The following is an 8,254-nucleotide window of genomic DNA, read 5'->3' as shown; positions in this document are numbered from 1 at the left end:
AGAGTATGAGCGTGCAGCGTTTAAAGCGTGGAAGTACTGACCTTACTTTGAGTTTGATTCCATAAAAAGTGACAAAAACATTAGTGTCCGCTGTGCGTGGGAAGAAAACTTCTTTTTACAGCGAAAAAACCCCTAAACTTCCAACAAGCACCGAGTAGCTACCACGTAATGGGAAACTCAGAGAAACTCGCGGATTCTTCCACTGACCGCGGCACACCTGCACCAGGGTAAACCTCCGCCTACCCCACTCCTGCTTTACAGGTGAAAATAGAGCAACAGGACCGCTGAGTCTTTGACTTTATTTATTTTCTGCTGTGTTTTACTTGCATCTATTTGAAAGACTGAGTGTAAACACAAAAAATATTTTATTTTATGTGCTGGAATGTGCAGAAAATAGGTTTCAATGTTAAACTAATTTCTTCCAGTCAGAGAATGTTGCATATAATTTAATGTTTGCTTGATGCATAAAGTTAAAAGATTCAAACTAATAAAACAAGTTAAAAAAAAGAGACTTTTCCATTTGATTACATTTTGTATGATGGATTATGCAGAAAAAGTAGAATTGGGCTTAAAGATCTATCACTTTATCACCTCTTCAGGTTGTAAATCGTGTTTTTAAAAAGTAACTAAGTAACTAAGTAATTAATTACTTTTGAAAATAAGTAATCAGTAAAGTAACTGGATTACTTTTTTGGGGAAGTAATCAGTAATTAGTTACTGATTACTTTTTTCAAGTAACTTGACCAACACTGCTCGCCACACACCACTCCGCACAGCCCACTACGGCAGAACAACCCATTAGCATTCCGCTTTAGCATACAGTTTTACACAATAATAAACAAATGAAAAGTACATAAAACTGGTGTTGGACATGTGTCCACTAAGCACTTATTACACTCGGTGCCCATCAGCTAATCAAACATGTTTTATGTGTCTGTACTACTTAGCTACATCGTGTGCGGAACAATACAACTCACCTCTCGTATGGCTACGGCAGACTGGCAGCGATTACTGCAGCCAGCCTCACCTAACCAGCCACACCGAGAGGGGGGGGCGCTGTTTCCCCATTACACTGACATTTGTGGCAAGTGGAATAATACCACATAAACACTGTTACACTTGGTCACACACTTCAACCAGTTTTTGCCAGCCAGTGTGGTTTTGTTGGTCACTCTGGCGTAAATATCACACCCAAGCTGATCGCACAAGTGATCAATGGGGTTGAGGTCAGGACTGCAGGCCGGCCATTCCTCCACTCACAAATTCTGGAGGTCCCTGACAAACCCTACCCTGAGGGGTTGGGCGTTGCCATCTTTGACGATAGAGTTGGTTCCCAGACTGTGGATATATGGGGTGGGCACTGGTAGTAGACTCTCACCTCAATATCTCTCTGCACTGAGACTTATTCACCAGCCCAACGCAGCGCTTGAAAGGATATTTTGTACTCATAAAACAAACAAACAAAAAAACATGGAACGAGAATTTCGTTAGTTTTAGTTTGGGTGTGTATCGTCAAATTAGTGATCCCAAGCTGCCAGATGAAGCTTTGCATCACACTCTTATTGAGCACTGACATGTTTACATGACTGTAAGTTAAAGACCTTCAGAAAGTAAATGGTAAATATGTAGAAATATAAAATAATAAGAAAAACAAAACTGTAATAATCCTGCTTCTTGATATAGATAATAATTTAACTCTGACATATAAAATCTGTTAACCTTATAGCTACGTGTACATTGCTAAAAAACAACAACAACAAAACCTTTTTTATTTAGAGTATAACATGAAGTCAGTTAAACCTCTGGGGCCTTGGTCTGGTCAGGTAAGTAACAGAGGAGATTTCAGCATCACTGGTGTTAATGAAATAACACCAGGTGCATCAGAGGGGTAACAACTAGGCAGCTACTCCAGGAGAGCTGCACAGGACAGTAGAGCATCCTCGAGCCATCAGCAGCCCTGCATTATTCCTACAAAATAACCTCCAGCAGGCCGCTGGTGTGAATGTCTCTGACCAAACAATCAGAAAAACAGTGGCCTCGTGAAGTCGTTCAGCATGACCAGTTTGGTGATGGTGATGATCTGGGGATGCACAGACCTCTACAGGCCTGGCAACTGCAATCCTTGGACCCACTGTCAGACTCTACACTGGTGCAGTGGGTCCTGGGTTCCTGCCAGTACACAACAATGCCCGGCCTCATGTTTTGACAGTGTTGGGAAGGTTACTTATAAAATGTATTCCATTACAGATTACAGATTACATGCAAAATGTATTCTGTAACGTATTCCGTTACGTTACTCGATGAGAGTAACGTATTCTGAATACTTTGGATTACTTAATATATTATAATGCTGTTTACAACTACATGAATGTCCTATTGCTGTGTGATTTATTACTGTTACTGAAGGTCCGCGACTCCAAACCGGACCTCTGGCTAATACGTCGGGTTCGTGTCGGGCTTGTAGCTGAAAAATAGCTTTACTTTGTTGTCTGGGTCAACTTTGCTAGCAGAGACAGAGAGAGGCGTTGAAAGGCTGCTCCAACAGAACTTATTGTTTTCGGAGGAAAACACGAACACGGTGTACAGTCGAGTCTTAATAGCTTACTTACAGCTGGGCTCGTCAGGCTCTCTTCTTGGCTGCAGTGGTTATTATTATATTTACATGCTTCCAGCTCCCGTTTCTGCTCGGTGACAGCTCGTACTTTTCCTTTTTCTCCCTCCTCGCGAGAGAGCGTCACCATGGCTGCCGCCTGGAACAACAGAGCATAGCTATCAAACAAACCCAAACAGTCCTGACCCGCCACAATATAAAACAGGAAAAGACCGCTGTGTAATCCATTTATTTCAACAAAGTAACTGTATTCTAAAAACCAGCTTTTTAAACGGTAACTGTAACGGAATATAGTTACTCATATTTTGTATTTTAAATATGTAACGGCGGTACATGTATTCCATTACTCCCCAACACCGAGTTTTGATCATGTGGTGCGGAGTATGCAGTTCTTGGAGGATGGTGGAAACAAGGCCACCAAATGGCACCCATGCACACCTGATCTACAGCCAATAGAAAACCTCTGAGAGTTCTGTTTTGGTCCATCTGACATCACCAGGTTGAACCGCCCAGGAGCTCAGTGATGCCCTGCTCCAGATCTGGAAGTACAGACCCCTCAGGACGCTATCCATCGTCTAATTAGGGACATCCGCCAACATTGTCTGGCATGTGGGGGCCGTAGAAAATTAAAACTAATATCCAAAAGTTTGTTGTGGTTTTACCAGAGAGTTGCTCCACATGGTTGACAAAATGTTTTATTTTCGTAGACTTTAAACAGGAAGCGTGTCCACATGTCTGCCCTTCTCTTCCTACCAAGCGTTGACATTTTGTTGCGTTTTCATGAGAAACAGGAAGCTAGGTGTGATCCAGCCTCACTGCACAAAGAGATTACTTCTGATTGGATCATTTCCAAACTCATCCCGCCTTTATACACAGCTTGATTAGTTCTGATTGGATCTTGTCTATCCAGAACATTTTCATCTTATTTTCATCAATACATTTCATTATAGTTTTTGTCCTCTCGCATTAGCTTTTTTAAAATTTATTGTCTTTGTTTTTGTCCATAAAAGCACTACGACGAAAATTAATAGTCCCCAAAATCAACACCTCATGCCACGTCAACTTTTTCACTTTGAGTTTTCGTGTTTTAGTTCAGCCCTCTGTAGGGTGATCATTTTCATTTCCATCTGACAATGTGGCATCCCTTTTTGTACCTAACACACTAACCAGTCCATATCACTACAGATATGCAGCATGACTGAGATATGAGGTACTTTCAAAGTCAGTGACCTACAAATCTTTTTTTAGAGTGTTTCCCATTTGTGGTAGATTTCATGTGTGATTGAGCAGCATTGTAATTGTTGCAGTTTGGCCTTTTGTAGCTGTTTTGTATCGACAAACTTGATGAAATGAAAAACAGAAGCTGTAATTCATGCTGAGTAAAACGCGTGTAAATACAGTGTAACTTTGGCAACGTGACCTGTCTTCCTCGTTTTGTATCATCCTCCTTCCTCTCACTTTCCATTCCCCCACTTCAGCACCACTTTTAATTGTTTCCCATCCTTTTCCTCTTTCTTCTAACCTCTCTCATCTCTTATCCTCTGCCTTTGTCTTTCTCTGTGTGTGTGTTTCTCCTCCCCTCTGTCATTCCTGCACTTCTCATCACCATCTCCCCGTTGTTGTTTCTCTCTCCCAGGGGTTTCCTTTAGCTTCTAATACAAGCTGACGGTGAATGACAGGCCAAAAGGACTTCTCTCTGATGCAGGGCGCCGGGGACAAGCCACATCTACTCTCTGTCACTCTCTCTCTCTCTGTCTTTCTGTCATACACTGAAATATAGATGCTGCCACACACTCAAACCCCCATTCTCCTTCTTCTTCTTACCCATGACCACATAGCTCTTTTGCCAAGACAGTCAGCGTGGAGTGTCTGGGCGTGTGTGGGTTAGTTGTCGGAGGTTGTCGCGCTCACCCTGGAGAAGCAGAGCTCATTGTTTGTCAGTGTGACACTGGCCTGACTGCAGTTTAACTGGACTGACAGACAGGAGCAAGCTGTCACCACACACCCGCTTTGTGTGCGCATGTGTTTGTTTTTCCACAGCAGAGATTAAAGAGCGATCATGGGTGTCATATTCACTGCCTCCGGACACGAGGCCTGTCTCCTGTCCCGACTGTCTGTCCGTCCACCTACCAGCCTAATTACCTGTCTGTCTGTCATCGTCGCACGTCTGTCTGTCTGCCTGCTGGCCGATGATGCTGTGCAGCTACAGACTGAGGATGCGCAGTGCTGCTGTGACATTTTGGAAGTGAGATCACCAAAGTTCATCTTTTGGGGGTAAAACGGAGAATAGAGACTATAATTAATCAAAGTTCATGTGTGGAAAAGACTTCTGCGTGTAATCATTAGTGTAAAGACAGCATTAGTGAACAAAGGCAGCAGCTAAAGCCAGCGTAAAGTGAGGAAAAATATGGCTTTAGTCAGTCAGCATATTGTCTGGAAAGAGTCCGATTGTCGTCACTGGACTAAAATGTGCTGTTTGGAAGTTAATTAGGTGTGAATGCCGAGAGGAACAAGTATCACATTCTCTATTTGCAGGCATATTTTAGTCTTAATACTTATTGCACATGGATACATGATATGAAATTAGATTTATTCTTCCTCTACTACAGTGTAGGCTACACTATTGTTTTCAGCTATATCCATATAGACAGAGGTGGAAAATCAAATGCACACATCTATAGGAAACGAAATGTTTTAGATAATTGCTTCATTTGCTGTCCCTGAGTGTCACTACACAGGAGCACCATGGAGCTGGTTCAAGGGCACGAGGAAGCCTCTTAATGAAATCACAGACAGCTGTTTCAGTTTAAATGAACGTTGCTTCCAAAACTACAGATCAGGAGCTAACTACCACTACCAGCAAATACTAGTTTAGTCATAATTTAAAAATTATTATTATTAGATTGGACAGAAGAGGTAGGCTCAAGAAAAGGGTCTGAGTTTACACCAAGCACACATAAAGTGGCTCATCACAAGAACAAGATTATTTCTATCAAACAATAAGAATGTGTTGGCAGTTTATAAATAATTTGGAGCAAATCATTTTCAAGTTCCAAAATCTGTAATCATACAAACAAATAGAATTACAGCATTTCACACCTCCCACTGTGAGCTTCCACTTAAAGAGTACTAAAGAAGTCTGGCTCGTCACATTGTCCCCTCCTACTCATCTACAAGAAAAAGAGCACCATAAGTCTTTTGTACTCTGCACACATACAAATGTCCTCTCGTATTACCACGGCTCTTTTTTTCTCTTGCTTTTCTCTTGGATAGCCGGAATATTTCTGCATCCTGTTTGAAGCCTGTTGTTTGCTTCCTTTCAGGTTTTGCTATGATCACTTCATGATGCACAATCATGTTTAGGTGGGTGGCAGTGTTGGGTGTAACATGCAGTACTGTAGTGACAACTCCAGTACTGCATTACAGTTCATGTGCAAGAGGACAAAATGGCAGAGTGGCCCACAGCACTTACTTCTTGTTATTACACAAAAGGACAAGAGTGTGATTGTAACGTGTACGTCCAGGACAGAAACAGCTGATGCTGCCAGCACAACATCAGCTCTTTGCAAGCTTCAGTACAGAGAGCGTGCTAATGCAAAGCTAGCCAAGAACCCAAAGTGATGTTACAGTTTTTTCTGAATGCTTAAAGCCTAACTGTGATTCTTACAGCACAATTTCAAAAACTATTAATACTTATACCAAAATCACTCACCGAGTTTTCAAAACTAAAAGCACAAACACTGCTTTGCACTCAGGTTGCCATTTTGTAAGACACACTCTGCAAACCTGTAGCTACAATCCACTGCACAGCACTCTTTTTGCAGAACTGTAAACACAACTCACTGCTTTACACTGAATTTCCAAATGATCAACAAACTCCTAACAAAACTATACACATTTATGGCTGTTAGTTACACTATTTTGCCAACTGTCTGGCGCACTGTCTCATGTGAAAACTGTTTTAGATAATTAGTTCACTTTGCAATCAGCCTACGCACTATAAATAAGCTACAGGTAAGCTGTTCGTGTGGAGTACAATGGAGGGAGCAGGAAGAGTGAGAAGAGTGAGAATTAGAGGAGGCCGAGGAAGAGGACGTGGAGGTGAAGCAGCAGGACAAAGAGGACGACACGAACAAGGAGGTGAAGTTAGAGGAAGAGGACAAGGAGGAGCAAGAGGAGGACGAGGAGGGGGAGGTGGAAGGGACCATGTAATCAACCATGGAGTGACCCTGAGCGAAGCTGGCCAACGGGTTCAGCCTAACTCGAGCCGCTACACTGTAGCATTTTGAAATGAGAATCGGTGAGTACAGTCACTTTGCACTAAGACTTGTAGCACTGCCGTATGCTAATGAGGAACACAACAATACCATAGATGTAACAATACTGAAACTGTTACTTTATAGAATTGCTAGCTGACCAGATGCTGGTGCAGAGGAAGCATGTCCACTGCAGACCAAGAAACCCATATAGTCAATATGGTGATTGCAAATAATTCCATTAGACTACGTGAAATTCAGCAGCACATAATTGAGGATGACACCACCTTCCAAAACATACGAAATGTGAGCATTTCTGTATTAGGTGGTGTACTTGCCCGCAACAGAATCCGAATGAAACAAATCTACAGAGCACCTTTGGAAAGAAATAGTGAACGTGTAAAACAGCTGCGATATGTGCAGGTAAGCTATAGTATCATTGGTACTGAATCTGGAAGTGCACACTGTAGTGTTGTGCATGTGCCTGCTGTGCTGAATTTGTTTTGTCTTGTCTAGAGAGTGATGGAGCTCGAGGCAGATGGGTCATGAGCAGTTTTTTGTGGATGAGGCTGGTTTTCACCTCACTAAGACAAGGAGACATGGCAGGAACATCATTGGACACCGTGCCATAATCAATGTCCCAGGACACCGTGGTGGTAACATAACTATGTGTGCAGCTATAAGTCAAAATGGAGTTGTTCACCATCATGCAACCCTGGGCCCATATAACACTGCACACATTACAACATTCCTGGACACCTTACATGACATGCTCACCAATGTTCAGAGAGCAGAGCAGACGTCATCATATGGGACAATGTTAGTTTCCATAGGGCTGCTTCGGTCCGCAACTGGTTTACAGATCACCCACTCTTCCCTGTACTCAGCTCAAACTGACATAGCCTACCTTGTGCACAGAGAAAGCAAAAGCCAGATGTGTTTTTTATTCATACCATCAGTGTTTAGTTGGTGCATTGTGTGCTTATTACAGTTTTTGCTCGTTGCTTGAACACTATAAACCCATGCTTAGACTAAAGTAACACAACTTGAAGCTTTTGTTACCATACCCCAAACACATGTACCCATACCTTAAACAAAAGTGCTGCTTTGCACTCTGGTTGCAATTATGCAACACACTTACTCCTTTATGCAACACACATGGTCCTGCATACTACACTCTATTTCATACATAAGACACTTCGTTCAAAAATGAAATTTCAGGGTGCCATTTGGAAAACACATGTATCCAAAATACAAAACACATCGGGTAATTGCAACCACTCAAATATACACCTGAAGGCACTTACTTGCAAAACTGAACACCAATTAGCCAGCCACAAAAAGCCCTCAGTTTAGCCATTTCAAGAACTTTGCAAGCATGGATGGA

The sequence above is a fragment of the Astatotilapia calliptera genome, chromosome 7 (genome assembly GCF_900246225.1).
Source record: "Astatotilapia calliptera chromosome 7, fAstCal1.2, whole genome shotgun sequence".
NCBI classification, from domain to species: Eukaryota; Metazoa; Chordata; class Actinopteri; order Cichliformes; family Cichlidae; genus Astatotilapia; species Astatotilapia calliptera.
Note: the sequence above shows the minus strand (reverse complement) of the source record.